At 39.1% G+C, this 24,307-nt stretch overlaps 1 pseudogene; it reads right to left on the bottom strand.

The window, feature by feature from the left end:
- Positions 1–23,965, bottom strand: part of LOC123936874 — a 48,542-nt pseudogene extending 24,577 nt beyond the window's left edge.
- Positions 23,966–24,307: the final 342 nt, after the last annotated feature.

Here is a 24,307-nt window from a genome sequence, read left to right as displayed (position 1 = left end):
GGACTTATTAAGCACTTAATTGTGCATATGGGTGCTCACGGTTCTGAAAAGAAGCACAACCTCATCTTCAAGCTGCATCTTAGCCTAGAGAAACATTATGATAGAGTATTAAACCATGGGAGGATGCAATTCTTTTTCTCCTCCATATCATATTTTATCAAAAGAAGTTCTCTTTTAAGTTGCTTGAACCAACACCTCAAAAGTATAAGGTTCTTAGTGGAATATTCTTTTAACTGTACTTGCCATTCCATTTCCGCCTGGGATTCAGACACTTTTTCAGAACTAGCTCAAGACTGATTCAGCTGACAGCCAGCAAATCAAATTCAGATCACCATCACCATCCAGGTGAGCCCTTCTTTCTTGCTTTTCTTCCCTTGAGATGAATTTTCCTGAGAAGTTCCTTTGTCCTTATGCAGACAAACTTCTCATAGCTGTTCAGAGAAACCCAGACAGGTATTAATTTCATACAAATCCATACTGGGATCTCTGGGCAGAATTTCCATAATCAATGGAGTGAGGCTCAATTGAGGTAATCAGCTGATTATCTGTGAATCCCTTAGGCATCCAGAAAACAGCAGTATAATTATAATAGACAGGTAGCTTCTAAGCCATTTATTTAATATCCATGAAGTTTCCTAAAAACGGACCTGGGTAGCTTCTAGTTCACATGACGCCATGGATAGGACAGCTCCCGCACTTCAGCAATGGTGTATATGATGAAAATATTAAGTCTACTGTTGAGCGACCCTCTGGGATCTAATAGCACTAAATTCTCAGGGAGCAACCTAGCCTGATAAGTGCACGTGTCCCCTCTTTAAACTTTCCTAAAGGTAGACCCAGTATTTCTGAGCTTAATTGGAACAAGCCTGTACAATGGCATTGAGAGAGAGGGTGGGTTGGGGCTGATCACATCCCAGACCTTACTTACCAAGCCCTGTTCCACCCAATTCTTTATTAGTCCAGAAGAAAAGTAGGGATGGGCTAGAGATAGCTCAGCTTAATCATTAGTTCTGTGAGCCCTCTGGGTAGATAAGGATCTTTTGAGTAGACCCATGCCAGATGAAAAAAAAAAAAAAAAAAAAAACCTAACTTTTTTCTGAACAGCTTCACCAAGTTGGAAACCAAAGGGAAATGAGATGGAAAATTAGACCCATATATTTGAAAATCTCTTTAAAATATATAATATTTAAAATATATATGGTAGGTTAAAATTTTTCAGTAATGTTTATTTTATTTCAAATAAGGAAAGTGACAACTTTTAAAGAGGACTGTTTCCAAATTTTTAATCATCAGGTGACACCATGGGGAGAGGTATTGTCTCACTCTAACCCCATCAGCAAACACAATAGCTCATCTCCTGTTTCTTAGGATGATCCAATTGTAAAAATGCGTGCAGGATACCATGTCATACCAAAGTGAGATCTGTTGGGTTTAAAACTGAGGAACAATGAACAATAAAGCAGAGGACAATATGTTCAATTCATAGAGTAAAAAAGAATTTTCTCAATCATGGGCCATAATGAAAGTGAACACTCACATAAGAGAAAAGCTCTTTAAAAGTCAAGCAGAGAGAGTCAATTATCATATGGTCTCACTTATTTGTGGAGCATAACAAATAACATGGAGGATATGGGGAGATGGAGAGGAGAAGGAAGTTGAGGGAAATTGGAAGGGGAGATGAACCATAAGAGACCATGGACTCTGAAAAACAACCTGGGGGTTTTGAAGGGGCGGGGGTGGGAGTTTGGGGGAACCAGGTGGTGGGTAATAGGGAGGGCACGTATTGCATGGAGCACTGGGTGTTGTGCAAAAACAATGAATACTATTATGCTGAAAATAAATAAATTAATTAATTAATATTAGAAAAAATTACAGTACAACTAATCAAGGATACTCAACAAATTGTCTTTCTCTGCAATGTGCACTATTGCTGTAGATCTTGTTAGTATGTTTTAAGAAATGACATGATACAATTATAAGCTTGAGTGTCTTTCTCAAGATTATATAAACCATATCATAACCCTAGCCTCATTTTTGTTTCTTTTAATTATTTAAAATTATTTAATGTTAATTAATGTTAGTCATCAGTATAATGAGACAAATTCATTATTAATAACATTCACACTTATATTATCCAGGCAGAGAGGGTAAGACTAAAAATGAAGGGTGGGAGGGGCTTAAAGCTGAGAGGGTTTCATTTTCTTTTCAAAGGAATGGAAGGCCACTGATGAGATGTGACTTGAGATATGTTTTAATAACCTTAATTTGGAAATGGTGTAAGGGAGACTGAAGGAAGAGAAATTGGAGATAGTTAATTATTACAAAGTAGCTTACCAATGTGATGGCAAGCCAATAAACAAAAAAGAGACATTACTACAATGGTCCAGAGGCTCATTTATTTATCTGTCAAATATTTTGGTTTCTTGAATGTAGAGGTTATGAGCTAAACACAGATGACACCATAATGTTGACCAAAACTACTAGTGAGGGTGGTGGTAAAATAATCATATATACAATTACATGTATGATAACATACATAAGAGTTCTATAAATGAAAGGGAAAATAGTTTTATAAATCATAAAGGTTACTGACAAGAGTTATGAATCAGACAAGGCATCCCTGATGAAGTGGCATCCAAAGTAAAATAAAAATAGTTGAAGGAATTAACTAGGTAAAATGGCAGGGGAAGATGTTGAAAAACGTATTTCAAGTAGAGCAGATATTATGTGCGAATGCCCTGTGGCAAAAGCAAGTGATTGAATAACGAAGTGTGGCTGAATTTAGAGTACAAGAGAGAGAAAAGGAGACAAATAGATATTAAATACATCAGATAGTGGTTAGGTATTTAGAAGAAAAATAAAGAATAAGAGGAACAGAGGCAGATCAGGGAATAGAGTAACTTTGAGCAGAAACTGAGGGATGGAAGTATGTGGGTAGCTGAGTTCAGAGCTTCCAACTAGTGAATCAGCTAGTTACCTGAAGTGAGAGTATTCTTGCTGTATGTGAGGAGAGACAAGATACCATTCTAGCTTCTGTGGAATGACAAGCGGAGAATATTGAAAATGAAGTCAGAGACCACTGCTTTGCATGACACTGAAAGATACTGGAAGATTTTTGCAGAAGAATTTCATAATCTGGCTTATCTAAATCATTCTGGCCACTGTATGAGGAACACACTATGGGGGCAGGAGCAGATACTGTCATGACATGGGTAAAAGGAGAGATCAAGGATGACTCCTCATCACCTGACCCCCACACCTGGGGAGGAATGGTACCATTTGTGTAGATCAGCAATACTGGAAGAGAACTGAGCTTTCTGGCCAGAAAGCAGAGGAATCCTGAGGGGGAGGAGAGCATGAAACACATCTTGGGCATTTGAATTTCAGGTGCTCTGTGACGTCCAAGTAGAGATGTAATGGTGAGAGTCATAGTGAACAGAGGATAACTGAAATTTTGTGTATATAATAGATTGCCTGAGGGGTGCCTGGGGGCTCAGTCGTTAAGCTTCTGCCTTCTGCTCAGGTCATGATCCCAGGGTCTTGGGATCAAGCCTCGCATGGGGCTTCCTACTCAGCAGGAAGCCTGCTTCTCCCTCTTCCACTTCTCCTGCTTGTGTCCCCTCTCTTGCTGTGTCTCTCTCTGTCAAATGAATAAATAAGATCTTTAAAAAAGAAAAAAAAAATAGATTGTCTGAGAAGAGAGAATACACTGATAAAACAGAGGGGTCTAAGACCCAGTCTTAAACAATATCAATATTCAGTATAAAATAGGTAAGAATTAATAATCACACTAATAATAATAATAATGCATGAATGTAGGACAAGAAAGAGGGAAACTAGAGCTGCAGCTATATTTGTTGAGTGATTAATATGTTCCAGGCACATATCTTTATGCTTCACAAAATTTATCTTCACAACAACCCTATCTGACTCTCTCACTCTTCTTATTTCAACAATTTCTATTATTTGATGAGGATATCAATTTTGGACTTTATTTCAGGAAATTATTTATTATTCATTTTTTAGACATTTTTGCTGTTAGTCCATATGTGCTGAGCTCTTTTGCTCTCTGTATGTTCTATCTCTCTATGTCACCCACATCTATTTCTTTCTCTAAAATTATTGCAATATCTTTATGGCCTTTTCTCTTTCATTATGTGTGATTTCTTTAAGCCTACCCACAGACTCTCCCATTCACATTTTCTTTTGTTTTAGTTGTTGAAATATGGCTTTCAACTCTATAAATTTTTTCCTTTTCCATTTCCTCCTTGAAATTTTTCCTCCTTGAAGCATTCTCTTCTCTTGGTTTTCGTGCTGCATCTCACTGCTGGCTGTTTGTTTTCTTCCTGCATCATCTTTCCTTCTTGCTATTCTTTAAAAAAAAAAAAAAAAGATTTATTTATTTTTTAGATAGAGAGAAAAGGTGTGGGAGGGGAGGAGCAGAGAGAGGGGGAGAATCGCAAGCAGACTCCCCACTGACTATGGAGCCTGATGCAGGGCTCTATCTCATGACCCTGAGGTCACGACCTGAGCTGAAATCAAGATTTGGACACTTAACTGACTGAGTTACCCACACACCCCCTCGCTGTTCTTTTCTAGTGCTTTCCCTTTCCCCTGACCTCTAAACCTTCACCCACTGGTTCTCAGCCTTATGTCTTATTTTCTCTTCCCGGCATTCTTGCCTTCAGTTCCATAGACTTAAAGAATATCTACTCCTGTGATTTTCGAACCTTAATTTCCAACTCAGCCCTCACTACAGAAACATCTATTCAGGTTCTTAACAAACCCATTTCAATATCCACTGGCCCCCAAAGTTGGGAAAATGAAAACACAGCTTTACATTTTCTCCCTAAAATGTGCTTTTCTTCTGTCTTTCTTAGTTTTGAAATGGTATCACTCTCTGCCCTACTGCTCACACCAAAAACTTCATATTTATTATTGCTATCAATTCCCAAATCTAATCTACCATTTGGAGGGCCTAGACCTGTCTCTCATGATCATGAGAAAAATCTCCTAATGTCAGGTGCTGCAGATCTCACTTCCTAGCCAAATTCTTCACTTTTTGAAAAGGTAACACCAATTTACTTGGGATGAAAAACAAATTGCTTGGAGATGGAAAAATTATTTAATCAGTGGGTAAAAATGTCCAACTCTGGGAAGATTGAGGATTAAGGTTAGAAATAATGAAGTAAATTAAAGTTTTAATATTTTTGCTTTGAACTAAGAAATAACCTTTGTACATTTTTTTTAAGATTTTATTTATTTATTTGACAGACAGAGATCACAAGTAGGCAGAGAGAGAGGGAGGAGGAAGCAGGCTCCCCACTGAGCAGAGAGCCCGATGCAGGGCTCGATCCCAGGACCCTGAGATCATGACCTGAGCCGAAGGCAGAGGCTTTAACCCACTGAGCCACCCAGGTGCCCCTGTACATTATTTATTTGACATATTTATAATCTTTAAGAGAACTTGGCATATTAGAGCTGTGACTATAATTTGAAATGTCTAATTACTAATTTACACTTGTGATTTTAAAATCAAAAATATAAAAATGTTTTATCACATACTTATGACAAACTATTTGTAACATTACTAAGTTGCAGTAAAGAACTTCATAGGTCCTTTGTAAGTTTCAGTTGGTCATATTATTGAAATAGTTAAAAGAGTTAAATATCTTCAAAGTATAAATGATAAAAATATTAAAGCTCCTTAAAAGTGATTGCTTCAATTTACCAGACATTGAATAGAAAAATGATATTTTCATGAAAGAAATTAATATTTTCAGTCCGATTTATTTGAACAGGGAAAAGGCATGCACGCACGCATGCACGCACACAAACCCTTGGGAAGTAACTAACATGTGCCTGCAATAAAGAAATTTTTCAACAAATATGTGTTGAGTGAAAGAATGAGACCAGATCTATCTTAAATTTTTAATCCACTGGAGATCTAGGTGCAAAATGTGGCCATTTACTTAATGAAGAAGGGAACAAAGCTTTTGGGGAGAAACCATAAAGGATTTGATGTATACTATTAGCCTTATCAGGAACCATATACCTAATAACTTCCTGATATTGCTAGACTCATTCCACCAGTCCCTGCCCACAATCACAGGTGTTTGCTGGACTTCCCTCTTCTCAGAAGGCAAATAGATAAGAACCTTATTTAAAGTAATTAAATACTGCTAGTAGAGCTGGTAAACACTGTCAGTCATACGGCTGCTCTAAGAAAGAAACTCATTCACCTAGATACCTCAGTCCACAGGCCAAAACCGAGACCTCACTTCAGTAACCATACCATAGAGAGAGACTGTGGTTTGCATAATAAATTCTGGACTCCCGAAACCATTTTTAAAAGTCTCATTTTCATTTTAGCAGCCAATTCAGATTACCATATTGTTGATTTGATCAACTGCCAGAAAAATTCAACTTTTAAACTTGGTGTAATTTCAAACAAGACCATGCTACCACTATTTAGAAAATCTTCCAGAAACAACCTTTGAGTTCTCTCCCGGTCAATTTAAAAATAAACATAGTTGTGCTTAAGATTGTAGGCCTAAAGCTGAAATGTTCTGTAGTCAGATGCTCATCTTGTGCTATTTTACAGAAATCTTCCCAGAACCCAGCCATTGGAACCAAGTACCTAGTACCAATTTTATACATTGGAAACACTCGTAGGGTAAAAATACCAAAATCTTCTCCTAGCCAGACCTGACTCTTTTTCTTCAGTAATCTCTGCTTCTATGTGTAAACTTTGTAGATGCATCTGTTTTGAGTTACATAAATACACCAAAACCGTATTTTATACTAAGAAAATTTATGCATTCCATATTCTTACAGTTTGAAAATGGCCAAATTTATTCTCTTGAATAAATGCTCTGGGGATAAAATCAAAAGAACAACTCAAAAGCAATATTTTGAGAGTTTTTTCCAGAATCAGAGAAAAAGAAGGTACATAAAAGTAGACACATATTTATAATACATATATCCAAATATCTATTTATCCTGAGAAAAGGGATATACTGCAGACAATTCAAAGTGATTTGGCTGTTCAGAATTTCTTTATTTTTGGCTTGAAATATGTTTCCATGCACATATTTCTATTTGATTATAGGTGTGTTTAATATTCTTATATTCAGTTCAAAGCAAATAAGCAAGTTAAGAGGGTACGTTTAGGACCATATAGAAGAAAGGATTTTATGCAGCTCTTGTACGACTCCTAGTAGCTTTTCACCATCAAGATAGTATCAACATTGAAACTGCCACCTCCCAGAGCCTCTGGCAGGAAAAGAGAAATGGATCTCTATGCCACTACTCTTCCTTACCTTCTCCTGTAGGAAAATGTCTGTTTGGGGTGGAACCTCATCATACGTGCTCTATTTCTCCACTCCACTCCAGATGACTGCAGCAGAAAAAGAATTCTAATCAAGGCTCAAGAATAGGAACAAGCAAGTAGTGGATGTGGTAGTGTGGGATTCTTGGAGCATATAGTGGAAGTGGTTTGACAAGTACCTCATATAGAGCTACTGTGTGCTTCAGGGACAAGAAATCCCTGACAATTTCCCAACCCAAGCTCATAATCCTAGCATTAACTAGTTTCCACTCAGGCTTCATAATGCTTGGTACTCTCTCTTAGCTCCAGCCCCATGACCATATATATTATAATCTGTAGGATAGGGTCAACTCTGCCCATCCCTACCCTTCATCACTATGGATATGACCCACCGAGTGTCAATTATTATTACACTATAAATAATAGTGTAAAGAATCTGGAAAGCTGTTCAATTTCCTGATTTTGTCTTTTGAGAAGGTAACCTAATGCAAGGTAATAATTTACTTACTTAGAGCTATTATGGATTTGTATCTTAAACTTAAAGGAAAAAAAAAAAAACAGTCCAAAGAAAGAGAAGTGTTTCAAAGATTTTCTCTACATAACACATAAAAAAACTTTAAATTTCAGTGAAGGGGGAAAAAATTACAGGCTGCATCAATATAGACATTTATCATCAAGCAGCTGGGCAGAAAAGGTAAGGGTAATACATTTAAAATCAAGATTTGCCAGGAGCTGATCACAACTGAGATACTCTTTTTGACAATAACAAAGAGAATATTCTATAGATGGCCATTTACTTTATGGATTATAAGCATGAAATTTTCATGGACACAGCTCCTTTCCGTCTCCATTTCTGGTAAGATTTTGCACATTCTGGACTTCTAGTCCTATCTGTATATCCTATGTTGACTAATTCTCCACTAATCTCTTTATGAAATGTTTTGTCATTTTGTATGCTGGCTACTTTTGAAAATTTTACTTTTCTTATTTCTTTTTATTTCTTTTCTATTAAGGAACCAAATATCAACCCAAATATCGGCTCTGTCTGGTATAAACATGGAGCAGAGATGGATCTAATTTTAATGTAAGGCAAAGATGGTTCAAGCAATCTTCCTAGAAGAGGCAGCACTTGAACTAGTTCTTGAATGACAACAAGGGATTTTCCAGAGAGAAAAGTGGAGAAGGATACTCCAGAAACAATATATATGTGAATTGACAGTGAGTATGATTTTATGAAAATGAGAAGAAAGGAAAGCAATTTGGGGAAGCAGAGTATAGAGTATAAGGGAGCAGTAAGATGTGAAGACACAGTCTGGAAATCTGGACCTAAGAGATGCTATCCTTGAAAAAGTGTCCTTTGAGTCCCCTAGTCTCAGAGTAAACACTCATATATAACCATTTAAACTGATTATAGACGCATTATTTTACATTTTTGCAAATCCCTTTAAAGCTTTGTGTAATAGAAAACAGCTAGCTCCTCAGATCTACTTCTGCATTCGATTTGATGTATTATCACGTATAAACTACCTCTGGAAAACTCCGCTGTTCACTCATAAAAGAATGAGAGTAAAAAAGGGTCACCTGAATGGAATTTAGGAATCCCCAGGGCCACACCTGGAAAACTACTACTTTAGAGATTTGATTTTTTTATGCTATTATGAATAGTATTATTTTCTAAAATTTCATTTTCTAATTATTTTCTATGTGGATATGGAAATACAGTGGATCTATGCATATTAACTTTGTATTCTGTGACTTTGCTAAATTTGCTTAATTATAGTTTATTTGTAGATAACTTTGTATTTTCTACATATACAATAGTATCAGGATGAAAAATGATAATTTTATTTCTTTATTTTCAAAACTGTTCCTGCTTTGTTTATTTTTCTTCCTTTCTTGCAAACTTGGGACCTCCAACTCCAAGTTCCAAGGTTCTGGAAATGTTCTATTTCTTTTCTGGGTGGCATCCACATGTATCTTCATTTTATGGTAATTCGCCAAGCAGTAAACTTTGTGTGAAGTCACTGATTAAAGTTTTTCTACTGGCCAAAGAAAACTCAGTGTTGCAGGGGGCGGGGAGCAAAAATCAGCATATGAAAATATTCATACTGCATTCAATTTTCCTTTGAGATTTTCTGAGTCAATCTACCTCTGGAGATGCATGTTAAAGGGTTAAAATTTGGATAATAAAATAATCATTGCTTCCAGAGAAAGCATTAGGCATGCTCATGAATTATTTACTTTTATAATTTCAGCTTACTTCGCCTGTACATACGTGCCAGAAAAAACACCCATTTAGGCTGATGCCAACTTGATTTCTTTTTTAATTCCCTTTTGGGAATGCTGACTACTTCAACAGGGTTTAGATCAATTTACTTTGCCATGTAATTCGAGTGGTGCTGCTGACTAGTCCATTAACCTGGTTGGGCAAGGTTAAAGATAAAGGAGAGTTAAGGTAACAGATTTCCTCTTGCTGGGTCCCAGGGCCCTCTCCTTATTCTCTTTTGCCAGTCCCTAGAATTGCTTCTGATGCCATAAGAAGAATATCTGGACCTTCCCTGCTATAATGGAGGTTAGAAGGTTTTATGGAGTTCATCACTACCTAATCGAAAAAAAAATTGCAACTATATCATCAAAACAGTAAGAACACATAAAAGAGGAAGAGAGAGAAAGTATGGAGATTGTCAGATATGCTGCTTATTATTATTTGGCTTGGAAATATTTCTAAACATATTCATTCAAAATGTATCCAAGACATTTTTCTGTTCATGTGGCCTAAATTACCTGTACTAACATAAATATTTATTTTATTTTATTTTATTTTGACCCAAACATTTCCTTAGACAACAGAGTTATTCAGGGGAAATTTGTATTGTGGAGGGCAATTTAGAAGTGACCTCCCAGGCCTCTCAACATAAGGGAGTTTGTGGGAGAGAGACTGCAAAGTAGAGCTGCCTGGCCCTTTTGGGATGGGGACAGTGTTTTTTCTCACTACTCTTTAGAGTTCTCTCCATTACCTTTGTCTCAATTCCTCAGAGAAATTAAGATGAAAGAAGGCTTAATTTCCTCTCTGAGAATAGTATTTGTAAATTTTGAAGTGTATTTCTTACGTAATACATCTAGTTTCTTCCTTCGATTTAACGTCTATGTTCAAGAACACTCTAGGTCTGCTAAAGGTAAATAAGGAAGCTCTGTTCTTTATCTATCGTCAACACTGGCAAGGCCAAAATAAATCCCAGCAGGGGTGATGAAGGTAAAGAGGAGATACCAAATTCTGGAAAATGGGATCTCCTTTCCCCTTTCTGGGCTCTGTCAGGAAACATTATACCTCTTTTCCAGCAGCTGGCTACAACCAGGTGATGACTGGCATGAAGGACAGGAGACAACACCTAATGGATCCAGCACACCAGAGGCCCAGGCTGCTTTCCTCTCTATTGACAATCCTCACATCCTCCTTGCGAATTATAAAGTGTCATTAAAATCTGGAACATCTGATTCCCTCTCTAAGGGTCTCACTGGCACATAGGATTAAGGTCAGATACATCAGGGGATCTCTTTTTTTTTTTTTTTTAATTTGTTTATTTGACAGAGAGAGATCACAAGCAGGCAGAGAGGCAGGCAGAGAGAGCAAGAAGGAAGCAGGCTCCCCACCGAGCAGAGAGCCCGATGCGGGACCCGATCCCAGGACCCCGAGATCATGACCCGAGCCGAAGGCAGCAGCCTAAACCACTGAGCCACCCAGGTGCCCCAGGGGACCTCTTTTTGTAAAGATAAAATGACTTTTTGAACTGAAATAATGGATTTAAGGCACTGAGGCTGAACACAGCTCCATCCAAACCCCCAGTGACATATTTACTGAACCAGGTCTGGCTGGGAACAGGTGAAAGAAACAGTAATTCTAATTGCAGCCAGCAAAATGAATGAGCTGATTGGCTGAACGCTGGCCAAGCTCTTACCATTAAAAATACCGCAGCGTTGCTGCCAAAAGGGGTGTTGGGACAAATTGCCAGAGGTAACCATTACATAAGCCAGAGCTCACCCTGCCAATTAGCCAGAAACCACTGCTACATCTCTTCTGGCCACAATGATTCTGATAGGGCACTTGCAAGCTCTTCAGCTGCTCAAAGACCGTATCAGAAGAAAGCAGTTGCAGGGAACCAGAGAAATCACCTCTAGGCTGAAGTAGCTGGTGGGGTACGGGTAAACCACCCTATCAGTTGTAGTATTTTCAGCAAGAAAGTCAGACAATCTCAGCGAACTCAGGCAAATGACCTTTTGAAAATTGCTGCAGCTTTTTTGGAGGAGTGAGGATAGTAAAAGCAAAGAAACGTGCCTTAGCTTGCGAAAAAGGAAGGAAAGAAAAGCCTGTGGAATTACCTCGTTTTCTTTATTAAAAGATGCTTCCCATTCTGATTAGCTTTGAGCTCAGCAGCAGTCCCTGAGGGCTGTTCTCCACAAGCAAAATGGAGGCAAGCACAGAGGACAGTTTTCCCAGGAACCAGAAAAAAATTCCTTTTATCTTGAAGTCCTGGAAAATGTGGGTGTACACATGGAATTCCCCAGGTAAGAATTCCCGTGCTCATGTGTCACTGCTCCATTGGGCTGCATTGGTTGTGGGGCCCTGGAACCACCTTAGTGCCAGCTGTCATCAAGTCCTTCCTGACTCCCAGCCACAGACTCCCTCTGAGGAATCGATTTATCCACCGCCTAGGCTTATTCCTTTTCCCACCCCACCCATAATATACTCACAATGTCACGTCCACAGTCCATTCAACTCCCCCCCTGCCTATGGTCTCGGTCTAATCCACAAACTTGATTTTGCTATTCACCTGCATAACATCCCTGAGGACTACTCTATGACCTTTATTTTAAATCTGAGCTTCCTACAGTGAACCCCATCTACTTTATAAGTCTCTGCTCCACTCATTCCCCACAAGCTCTACAATCCAGATAGAGGATAATCTCCAACAGTGGTTCTCAACATGAGAAGCACATTCTAATACCCAATGGAGCTTCTCAAAGCTCAGTCCCAATGCCCGGACAGAATCCTGTACCAATTCAATTGGAATTTCTAAGGATGAAACTCAAACATAAGTATCTTTTTTTTTAGATTTTATTTATTTATTTGACAGACAGAGATTACAAGTAGGCAGAGAGGCAGGCAGAGAGAAAGAGAGGGAGAAGCAGGCTCCCTGCTGAGCAGAGAGCCCGATGCGGGGCTCGATCCCAGGACCCTGAGATCATGACCTGAGCCGAAGGCACAGGCTTAACCCACTGAGCCACCCAGGTGCCCAAAACATAAGTATCTTTTTAAAATTTTTCCTGTGGTTACAAGTTTGATAACCAGTGCATTCTTACCACAGTTATGGACTGAATGCTTGAATTCATGTATTGAAATCCTAACCCCTCATGTGATGGTACTAGGAGGTAGGGCCTATGGGAGGTGACTAGTTGATGAGGGTAGAGACCTCATGGATGGGATTAGTATCTTGTAAGAGACCCCAGAGAGCTCTCTAGCTCTCTTTCCATCACATTAGGTCACAGTGAGAAGTCAGCAGTCTACAGCCCAGGAGAGGGCTCTCACCAGGTGCCGACAGTGCTGATACCCTGATCTCAGACTTCCAGCCTCACAAACTGTGAAAAATACATTTCTGGTGCTTGCCAGCCACCCCATTTATGGGATTTTCTTATAGCAGCCTGAACTAAAACACCCACTGCTTATGTCTTTACATCCGCTTTTTCCTAGACTAGAAATACATTATTTTACATCTTTATTTTTTTCCCCCTGCTGTTCTTGTGGGACACAGGTAACATATCTTCTCCTCCAACCCTTCAGCCACCTCCCTTAGTTTTCTCCATGGCAACCCTCACATGCCTGCATCCTGATCTTTGATGTCTCTCATTTCCTCACTAACTGGATGACAAATCCTTCCGGACAGGAAGAGCATTTCATTTGTCTTTGTATCCTCAGCGTCTACTGAGGAAGGAGAACAGATGCACACCAATACCAAGCTTGGACTCAATTCTCCAAGCTCTTCTTCCAACTGCCAGCAAGCAAGCAATCTTCTGTTTACAAGAATTTCACAGGCATCCTAATTTTAGGACACAACAAACTGAATGAAGAGGAAAGACATCTGGAAGAGCAGGGCATCACAACTACTTCAGGACATCGGTAACACTTGGATTTTGTTACTCTCTGGTGCTTGAGACTGGGTGAGAGTCTCTTAATGGCTTCCATATTGAAAGATTTAAAAAAATGGAATGCCGAAGCATTCAATCAAGAACATGAAGGCTCATAAACAGTTTGATTTCATGGCCTTTCCTCAAATGGATTCGCTTTTTAATACTTTTTGGCAAAGCATGCTCCACAGTGTAGGAGGCAGGAAGGACATTTCCATCAGTGCAAACTGGGGCGTTGGTTTCCATGAAGAGAAAACTCAGAATCCTTCCAAACAAAAAAGGGCTCCTGGACACAATGCAAGAAGGATGCTGTGAGAAGAGGTCCAGATTTAGCAAGGAGGATACAAACATGAAAGCAGTTCTGTGCTGGAAAGAAGTTTAAAAATCCTGAGATCTGCAGGCCAGAGCCTGCCACTGGAATTGGCAAAAGAAGAAGAAACAACAGACTTTCATTTTGGCTTTTGCCGCAAGTTCGATTGCTTTGTGATTCTTGCCCAAAGTCTCTAAATAAAAATGCTTGGTGTGTATTCCAAAGTTCTTGCCTTCTGACGCTAACATGGGAGACACACCACACTCTTTTTCCTTTCTTCCCAGTGGAAATAGTTTGAGAAAATAAGCTGCTGAACAATATGTTGAAAATAAAGCTATTTTCCGATATAGGTGGTGACCTGATCATTCCTGCTTAGGAAAACCACAGAGACATATAAAGGCAAATCAAAACACAAGTAAAGAGCAACATTTTTCCTTTCCTTTCCCTTTGTCCTTTCAGAATTCTCTTAAGAATTCTCCTGAGAGGGCGCCTGGGTGGCTCAGTGGGTTAAGCCTCTGCCTTCGACTCTGGTCATGATCCCAGGGTCCTGAGATTAAGGCCAGCATCGGGTTTTCTGCACAGCAGCGAGCCTGCTTTCCCCTCTCTCAGCCTGCCTCTCTGCCTATTTGTGATCTCTCTCTGTCAAATAAACAAAATCTTTAAAAAAAGAATTCTCCTGAGAGAAGTTTTATACTTTATATGATTTTGAGCTTTTTAATGGTAAGGAGGCTTCATTTCCAGGAGCAAATACAGAGAGGCACAGGAACTTTCTTGAAAAGAACTTATTCTAGTGCAGACATAGCTTTCAGGAATCATCTCCATCTCAAGCCAGGTATAGAAGCAATTGAGAGATAAGGGGTGAGGGAACATAGTAAACATTCTTCACAGAATCACCTTCCTGCAAAATTCTTTTTTTTTTTAAGATTTTATTTATTTATTAGACACAGAGAGAGAGATCACAAGCAGGCAGAGAGGCAGACAGAGGAGTGGGGGGGAAGCAGGCCCCCGCTGAGCAGAGAGCCCGATGCGAGGCTCAATCTCAGGACCCTGAGATCATGACCTGAGTCCAAGGGAGAGGCTTAACCCACTGAGCCACCCAGGAGCCCCACCTTCCTGCAAAATTCTTAATCATCACATTTATCCTTTGTACTTCCTCTTTGGACAAAATGACATTAGATTAAGCATCTACAACAGCCATTTCGATAGGTCAAAACCTGTCAGAGACCAATGATTACACTGAATTCACTCCAACACCAAATTGATTTCAGAGCAATAGAGAACATGGGGCCCTGAGATGAATGAGGTCCCTTGGTAATTTCATTTTGAAGTTTCAAGCCCCCCTTTTTTCAAAATGTTGAGAAGGGGCTTGAAACTTCAAGACTGAAGTGGAAACTATAATGTTAGTTAACATTTGTAGAGTGCTTCTCACGTATTAAGCTGTGTGTGAAATGACTTGCACAAGAAATCTCGCTTATACTATACAACAATTTATTAGGTGGTATAATGACTAGCCTCGATTTACAGAAAAGAAAACTGAGGCTGGTAAAAGTTATGTGAATTGTTCAATGGCACGTAACTTGTAAGCAGCAGAGAGCTGAGACTCAGAACTGTGCGTTTCGACAGACACCCAGGTTCAAACCCCACGCAAAGGCCAGTTGGGCCCCTTCCAAGGGCCTGTGTGTCGCAGGCATTCGACATTCCGGCAAATATAAGAAACTGAAATAAATGACTATAATTCTTCTCAGGATGAGTGCTGTGTGTCAGTGGGGAGAAATGCTCTTATAGGCTGCTTGGCTGGGGTAGGGGTGGAGGGTGGGTAGGGGTGGAAAGTGACAGCCCCCGAGAGCCGCTGTGCTCACATGGCTCACATAGCCACTCTGTCGTCACTCACACAGTGTGACTGTTTCAGGATACCATGTGCTGGTCACTGTGGTTATGGATTCAGAGGGTTTGAAGTGACTGGGGTGGCACTAGGTTATTGCCCTGAATTCCCAAGTTTGCACAAGTGTCCCCAAATGGATCTCTCAATTCCTGGTCTCACCAAAGGCTTTTGAATCAATATTAAAACTTGGAGTGTGACAAATGGCCTGGTCACTTCCCCGCTCGGTGTGTTCACAGTTCACTACTCCCTGCTTTTTCTTTTTTTTTTTTTTTTTAAATTAAACTCTTTAATAATAAGGCGATAAATTTAAATGATAACAAGATCCCACACCTCACGTATTGAGAAAAAGTGAACTCCGTTTTAGTGCTGAGATGGTCTCCCTGCTTTTTCTATACTGCAGACTCTCCCACTCATCAGTCCAGTCAAACAGATACTTGAGGCAAATCTTTCAACGGAAAAAAAAAAAAAAAGCACATTTTGGAAGGGTTCACATTTGGTGATCAAGTAACAGAGCATATCGTGGCAAAAGATCCAAAAGCATTAAAAAATCCCCAAACATTTCTCAGCCAGTTTTATTTTTCCACTGCTTGTAAGCCACTAACTCTGCCTTTCAGTTGCGTGAGGGCTTAAGCAACTTTCCAACTCAGAACTACCACTGTTCCATGGAGCAAAAACATCCAGACTTTTAACAGGAAGTTGCACGCAAGAAGACAGCCTTGTCTTTAAAATCATCCATTATGGACAATCCTCAAAACCTTTGATCTTAATTAGCTGAACAAGCTCCTAGGGCTTCATTGCCAGCTCAGTTAATTTGATTTAATCACATTTTACCTTGTCAGTATGCAGTCTGGATCATAGTAACTTAAGATTGGCCAAGACACGCAAAGATACTTTATCAGAGGGGAAATAATACTATAAGATATAAACATCATTTCCTGTGACCAGTAACATGAAGTACCCAATATATTGTACATACATCAACTTCTGCATCTCATCTGGTTTCTACGAATACAATAACCACACATAAGCACCAGTCAATCAAAACAGACTTTGTAATGACTGGTCTCTGCTTACCTCTTTGTACCACCTAAAGAATAGTTTGGATATTTAAGGATTGACTTAATGCTGAGTCAGAAACTTGTAAGCCCTATAAATAAGAGAACTTTAGAATGTACTTTTATTCTGTTAGTAACAACCAGGGATTTGATAGGTAACTTCAAAAAAACAAAACAAAACAAAAAACGGATCGAAAGCCCAGACATCTGCATCCTGCTCTTCTTCTCTTCTTGCCTTTGTTTAAATTCTGGATTTGCAAAGAAATTGCTGTATAGGTTTGTGTGCGTAGAACCATGTACACTCAATGTACTCCATATGTTGATTTAAGAGATTTACAATGGTAACTATTTCCATACTTTGTTTTCACTTTCTACATTGATTTTAGACATTGGTCCCTGTGATTCCTCTAAAGAAATGAGCTAATGGGTCCTCGAGGGAATTAGAGAGCATCAGACTGAACCATGGTGCTAGGCCATGAGCAACTTTTCTTCGTAATTAGTCTTTGTTTACAAGGCGATGCTCTAGCTTCAGATATTTCTATGACAACCACTTGGAGTATTTATTCCTCTGAATACAGGGAGGAAAATTATGGGTTTGTTTTTATTTTTGCAGCAACTCCTACCCAGCCCAATATCTCTTGATCTTGTGATAGCCTTTACATGGTGGGCAACAGAGAAGGTTCTAAGATTTCTCAGCCCATCTTGAGTCAGGAGGCTGGGGCTTCCTCCTTTTCTCTTTTACCTAAGTGTGGATCAAATAAGGCCAACTGATCCCTGAGGACAAGATAAACCAGCAGGCTCCTCATTCTCTTTTTCTTCCTCAGTCATGTACCTAGCCCAGTTTGAGTAGTATGTACACATGTTAACTACTAGACTGGTGGAAAAGATGGCCATCAACTTCAAGGGAAAGTCAGCTCAGTGATGAACAATGCTCCTCTAACTTTTCCATTAAGTGCCCTTGGGAAGAGGAGAATGAGCTGATACCCTCGAAGTCTAGGGATGTCACTTCTACATGGGATGCTACAGACTGGAGAAGTTTTCAATGTTCTACACTTTATCATTAAAAATGTCAAAAAATAAAAAATAAAAATGTCACAGGGCTTTTTTTTTATCCTACTCCAATTATATGTTTAAATACAAAAGTATTGGGGCACCTGGGTGATTCAGTCAGTTAAGCGTCTGCTTCTGGTTCAGGTCAAGATGCTAGCATCCTGGGATTGACCCCCATGTCGGGTTCCCTGATCAGTGGGGCACCTGCTTCTCCCTCTCCCCACTGTTCATGCTCTCTCTCTCACCCTCTCTCAAGTAAATAAATAAAATCTTTCTAAAAAATAAATACAAAAATATTTTACATTACTTACCATGGAATAAAATTGACTTACCATGGAATCGAATTATTTATTAGAATCAAATTCCAAAAAGATACACCATGTTTTTCTCATGGAATCGTGTGTCTCTTGACATACTAGTTTGAGAATCTCAGATATAGATGAGTCTCGAGCCCATACAGTGAAGCCTGGATTCTAATCCTGCTTCTACCACTAATATACCCTTTAGTCTTATTTTGTTTAATATCTATACTCCTCCACTTTTAATAAAGGAAAATATTTTTAATGTCAATTCTAACTTAAAAATTGTATAAAGCTTATATTTCTGTGTTATGATGTTATACACACTTTTAGGATAAGTTAAGTCATGTTAAAAATTCTTGAAAACATTCGATGCTTCTAGAAAAGAAAATGGAGTTGTCATGAAAAACGAATAAAGGGAATATTTCTTAGAGCAGTACCAAGAGTTTACTGAAGTCAGGGAGACTGACTTAAAACTCAGAAACCAGTACCAGTGATCAGTGAATCTGAGTTTCAAGATTTTTACTATTATTTGCCTTTTGCACTTAAAGGTGGTCAATAATTGAGAAAAAAATACTTAGCAAAATTACGTGCACATTTTTCTTCACCTAGAAAGCCACTTCAAAGAATCTGTCCCCAAGATATGATGACAAAAATACAGACATAACAAGGTGCTTCAGTCCATTAAGTGTCTGACTTTTGATTTCAGCTCAGGTTTTGATCGCAGGGTTATGAGTTTAAGCCCTGCATTGGACTCCATGCTGGGCATGGAACTTACTTTAAAAATGAAAAGAAAAGAAAATACAGACATCGTACCTGTAATAAAAAGACTAGAAGCAATCTAAAACTTCCTCACCGAGGCACTGGCCGAATAAACAATAGTCTGTCTATATAATGGAGTATTATAAAGTTGTAAGCAAAGCATGAGAAGTATTTCCACGTAGTGCAATGGATTGATCTCCATAACATAAAGTCTAAAAAATATGGAGAAAAAAATGAGCATAGTAAATTTCATGTAAGAAGGGGATGAGTGTATACACATATTCATATTTTTAAGTGGACGGATAAACCAAAACATTTTATTAAAAATGCCATCTGTAGTGGGAGAGAGGAAGTAGGGTGGAGGAACTGATAGGAATCGTCTAGATAGATCTAGACGTCTTTGAATATATTTTGCTTTCTAAATTTGACTTTGGAATTTTTACATAATTGTAACATAAAATTAAATTTTAGAAAAGCAATGCCCAAAAGTCAAAAACAATATTGAAACAAACTTAAGTATTTATCAAATGGGTAAAATAACTGCATGGAAGGAATTAGTTCAATCAATTTTACAACAGAGCAAAATGTTCATATGCTCCTAATGGAATATGTCATAACACAAAATGAACTATAGGGAAAAAATGACAAATTTCAAAATATTTTCAGTAACCACATTGTTGGAGATAGTATTGATATTGTTATCTTAAAATGATTGTACATGAATTGTAGGATAAATCCAACGAGCAATTCTGTTGGTTCATTGGGAACTGGGATTTTTTGTGTGGGAGAAAAGAGAAACAGATAACATAACTTTTAGTAAAAACACTGCAGTCCTGAAGTTAAATGGCAATTATTAGTAGAAAACTATAAATAGGTTATCTTTTGAAAAGAAGCAATTTTTCTAGCCATATTCAGGGAGTAGGTCTAAACAGTGGCTTATTCCATGTTGCCAATATTCCCTTATCCCACTTAAAAGGAAACAGGGCTGCTTAGAGAAAAGGCCTATTCCAGGCCTGGGGCAGGACACATACAAGACAAACCTGAAGTAGCTTGTCATATAGGTCGCAAAGATGCATTCCCAGGCTTTGGTGGTTATATCAATGGGTATCCAGAGCGGGGGTAGGCTGGAGCGAGGATATGTAAGATCATTAGAGTTGATTATTAAATATCCAGAATTTTCTGACTGTGTTGTTAAAATAGTGGTAGCTTACAATCAGTCATGTTGAGAGAATTTATACCAAAGAAATTGTACCATGCTACATACTATAGCTTTTTTTTTCTTTGAGGTCCTCTTAGCCGACACAACACTATATAGGAGTCAACTCAAGGAGGCTACTTTGGACAAGGGAAGAACATCTGAGCATTGCTAAGAAAAATAACTGCAATGGAGTGAAATATATTAAATATAATTAAATCTATGTGTTTATAATGGTATTGACCCCAGACACACACATGAAAGTTTAGTTCATCACTTCAAAGCAATAGGTAATCAAACTTCTTTTTTGAAAACTGGTCAAGAAGGAGAAAGTACAAAGCAATCATCTTGTCTTTTTTAATACAAAATATATAGGGTAAACACAGTTGATAGGGAAAGATTTTTTTCTGTATATCTATGCCAAATGATAGATGATAGAAGAATGATAGACCATCACCATTTATAATCCCTAATTAATGAATCAATAGTGGAAATGAACAATAATGTGTACTAACATGACCAAATGGGAGAGAGCCACACATTTGCTTGGATACAAAAACATCCATGAGATAGTCTTGCCTCCTTCACTCCCATGCCCTCACCCCCCAAATTAATCTCTATAGCCATAACTACCCTTTTACCAGGAAAAACAAGGTAAAAAGGAATCCAGTAATCCCTGCTTATCCTCAGGAATACATTCCAGAAGATGTGTGAAATGGCAGATAGTACACTACCGATATGTTTTTTCCTATACATACATATGTACATACCCCTGATAAAGTTTATAAATTACGCGCAGTAAGAGATTAACAATAATAACTGAAAATAAAATAGAACGGTTACAACAAAAGGCTGTAATAAAAGTAATGTGAGTATGGTTTTTCTCTCTCAAAATATCTTATTGTGGGGCTCCTGGGTGGCTCAGTGGGTTAAAGCCTCTGCCTTCGGCTCAGGTCATGATCCCAGAGTCCTGGGATCGAGCCCCGCATCGGGCTCTCTGCTCGGCAGGGATCCTGCTTCCTCCTCTCTCTCTGCCTGCTTCTCTGCCTACTTGTGGTTTCTGTCTTTCAAATAAATAAATAAAATCTTTAAAAAAAAAATATCTTATTGTATTGTACTCGCCTTTTTTCTTGTGATGATGTGAGACGATAGGATGCCTACATGATGAGGTGAAGGAAGCTGAATGACGGTGAAATGATGACGAAGCGTTAGGCTACTACTGACCTTCTGAAGATATGTCAGAAGGAAGATCTGCTCCCAGCCTGCGGTTAACCACAGCATAAACGAAACTGTGGAACGTGAAACCATGAATTGGGGGGGGGGGGGCGTTGTTACTGAATGTTAATGAAAACCATGCTATCAGCAAAATGGGCCATTGGAAACTCCACAGAACAAACTCTGCAATTTCTTCAAAAATTGTTGCAAAGAAATATAAGTGGTGGGTGGGAAAATGGAAAGTAAAAAGGGAGAGAAAAAAACATCTATAGATTAAAGAAAAATCAATAGGCATGCCTAGGTGACTCCGTCAGTTGGGCCTCTGGTTCTTGATGTCGGCTCAGGTTGTGGTCTCAGGGCTGTTGGGTTGAGCTCTGCATCAGGCTCTGCATCAGGCTCTGCACTGAGAGATTCCCTCTCTCCCTCTCTCCCTGCCCCTCTCCTTCCCCAGCACCCTTCATGTGCCTGCACTCTCTTTCAAAAAAAAAAAAGGGGGGGGGGAGACAAAATAGAAAATTCAATCAATTGTGATGTACAGACTTTATTTCAATTCTGAGTCTAACAAACTGTGAAGGAAAAAAAATAAAACAACTATTAGACAACCAGAGAAATTTGAATAGTGATTGAACATTTAGTGTTATTGAGGAATTACTAAATTTTAAGGTAGAGTAATGGTATCATGGCTATGGTTTTAAAATGAACTCCTTTTTTCAGGATATTTGCTGAAATGACAGGGTATCTGGAATATAAGTAGATAGGACGAAGGTAGTTAGGGGGATAGAACTCTGCAATTCCAAGAGTAATTCACTGGCTAACAAAATTCACATCATCTAGGAACTTATTAGAAATGAACAATCTCAGGCCCAAGTACAACACAATAAAAAACTACATTGTAACATTCAGGTTAATTTTTATATTCATTGAATTTTGAGAAGCTCCGGTTTAATAAAACACGATTGGCTGTCGTTTAAGCTGGGAGTGAGTTAACTTAAGGTACTATCCTCTCCATATTGGTATGTATCTGAAATGTTCCATTATGAAAATTTCTCTCAACAAGAAAGCCAAATCAGAGAGAAGGGTGACTAGTGTGTGAATACCCAAAAGCAGACCTTTCGTTTCTTTTCCTCCTCACCTCACTTTCCCTCATGTAGCCCCCCAGGGTCTGGGATTTGATCGGTAGCACATTCCCGATCTGACCCTGAAGGTCCTCACCAGGAACACTTTAAACCTCCTGGATTATAGAGCCATTTCTCCTGTGTTTCCAGTCTTAAACCCCAAGGTCTGCAAGTAGTTTTCACAGACGGAACAATTTCTCTGCTCCCAAAGCCCTAATAGTTTCTCGGCAAACTGCATGGTGAGGCTTTCCAGAGGAGTCGAGCAGACGGTGATACCTCCTGCCAGGAATGATTGGCAAACTCTTGAGGAGAGGACATTTTCCAGCTGGTTCCACGCCATGGCCCAGCTGCACTTGCTACAAAGGTCATTGTTCTTTCTTCAGTGATTATCAAAAATATTTTAGCACTCTTACAAATGCCATAAAGAAGAGGTCAAGGGAGATCTCTGTACACATGGATGGAGGATTGTATTTTCTGTGGTTCAAGTATGATATAGGAGCGGAGTTCAGAGGACAGACCAGACTAGAGGAGAAGTAGGAATACAAGGGTCACATTATTCGTGTTTTCCCTCTCCCGTTAGGGAAGGTCCTTTTAATATACAAAAGCATTGACACAGTGACTTCAAAACAAAATCTGCTCAGCTTGCATTGATACATTGTCCAATATCACTCAGTCTTTCTTTCTTCCCCTCCCCCCCGCAATTTACACAAAGATTTGCCAAATAATTCAGAATCCAAGGTCTTCTGGGAATCAGAAATGTAGTGACTAAAGCCAGCTAGCACTGGGCAATTCCATCCTATTTGAAGGCAACAATACCATTCTTTTAAATATTTGAAAAAGAACTAACTAGTAATCAAATAAATGCAAAGGAAAATAATGAAGTGTCCCTTCACCTCTCAAGTAGGCAAGAACTATGCAGTGATGAGGGAAAGCCAGTCCTCTTCCATGGTAGGAAAGCAATGCGGGGGAGCCTTGCTAGACAATAAATAAATAAACTAATTGATTAATTAATTAATTAGCATTTTGTATCCATGTGCTTTTAAAAACCGCTTTATTGAAATATAACTGACATACAATGAACTACCCATATTAAGGTGTGCAATAAGTTGGGTTTTTTTTAAGATTTTATTTATTTATTTGACAGACAGAGATCACAAGAAGGCAGAGAGGCAGGAAGAGAGAGAGAGGAGGAAGCAGGCTCCCTGCTGAGCAGAGAGCCTGATGCGGGGCTCGATCCCAGGGTCCTGGGATCATGACCTGAGCTGAAGGCAGAGGCTTTAACCCACTGAGCCACCCAGGCGCCCCTAAGGTGTGCAGTAAGTTGTTTTTTTTTTTTTTTTTTTTTTAGTAAGTTTTAACGTATGTTGACACTGCTGAACCCATCACCATTAGCAAAATAATGAGCATATTCTTCGACCCCCAAGTTTCCTCTTAGTCATCTCACTCTGACGATCATCCCTGACATTTACTCTTGTCCACAAATATGACCGAGATGAAATCATACAGAATCTGTCCTGTTGTCTGGCCTCCTTCACTCAGCATAATGACTTCTATATTTACGCGGTAGCACATATCGGCAGTGTATTCTGTTGTAATGATGACTAGTTGCTATGGACTGAATGTGTGTGCCCCCTTCTCCTTCCACCTCTCCAAGTTTTAATGAGATGACCTTTGAAGGTGGGGCATTTAGAAAGTAATTAGGTCATGTGGGTGGAGCCTCCATGATGGGATTAGTGTCTTTTTAAGAGCCCCAGCTCGCTCGCTGTCTTCACTGTGTGTGGATGCAACAGCAAGCTGACTCTCTGTAAGCCAGGAACTGGACGTCCACCAAAAAGCCGACTCTGCTGGTACCCTAAAGCTTCCAGAACTGTGCAATATAAGTGTTGTTTAAGTCACCCAGTCTATGGTGTTCTG

This window comes from Meles meles, chromosome 2 (genome assembly GCF_922984935.1).
Source record: "Meles meles chromosome 2, mMelMel3.1 paternal haplotype, whole genome shotgun sequence".
In the NCBI taxonomy this organism is placed as follows: domain Eukaryota; kingdom Metazoa; phylum Chordata; class Mammalia; order Carnivora; family Mustelidae; genus Meles; species Meles meles.
The sequence above is the reverse complement of the archived record's forward strand: the minus strand, read 5'-3'. Positions and strand labels throughout refer to the sequence as shown.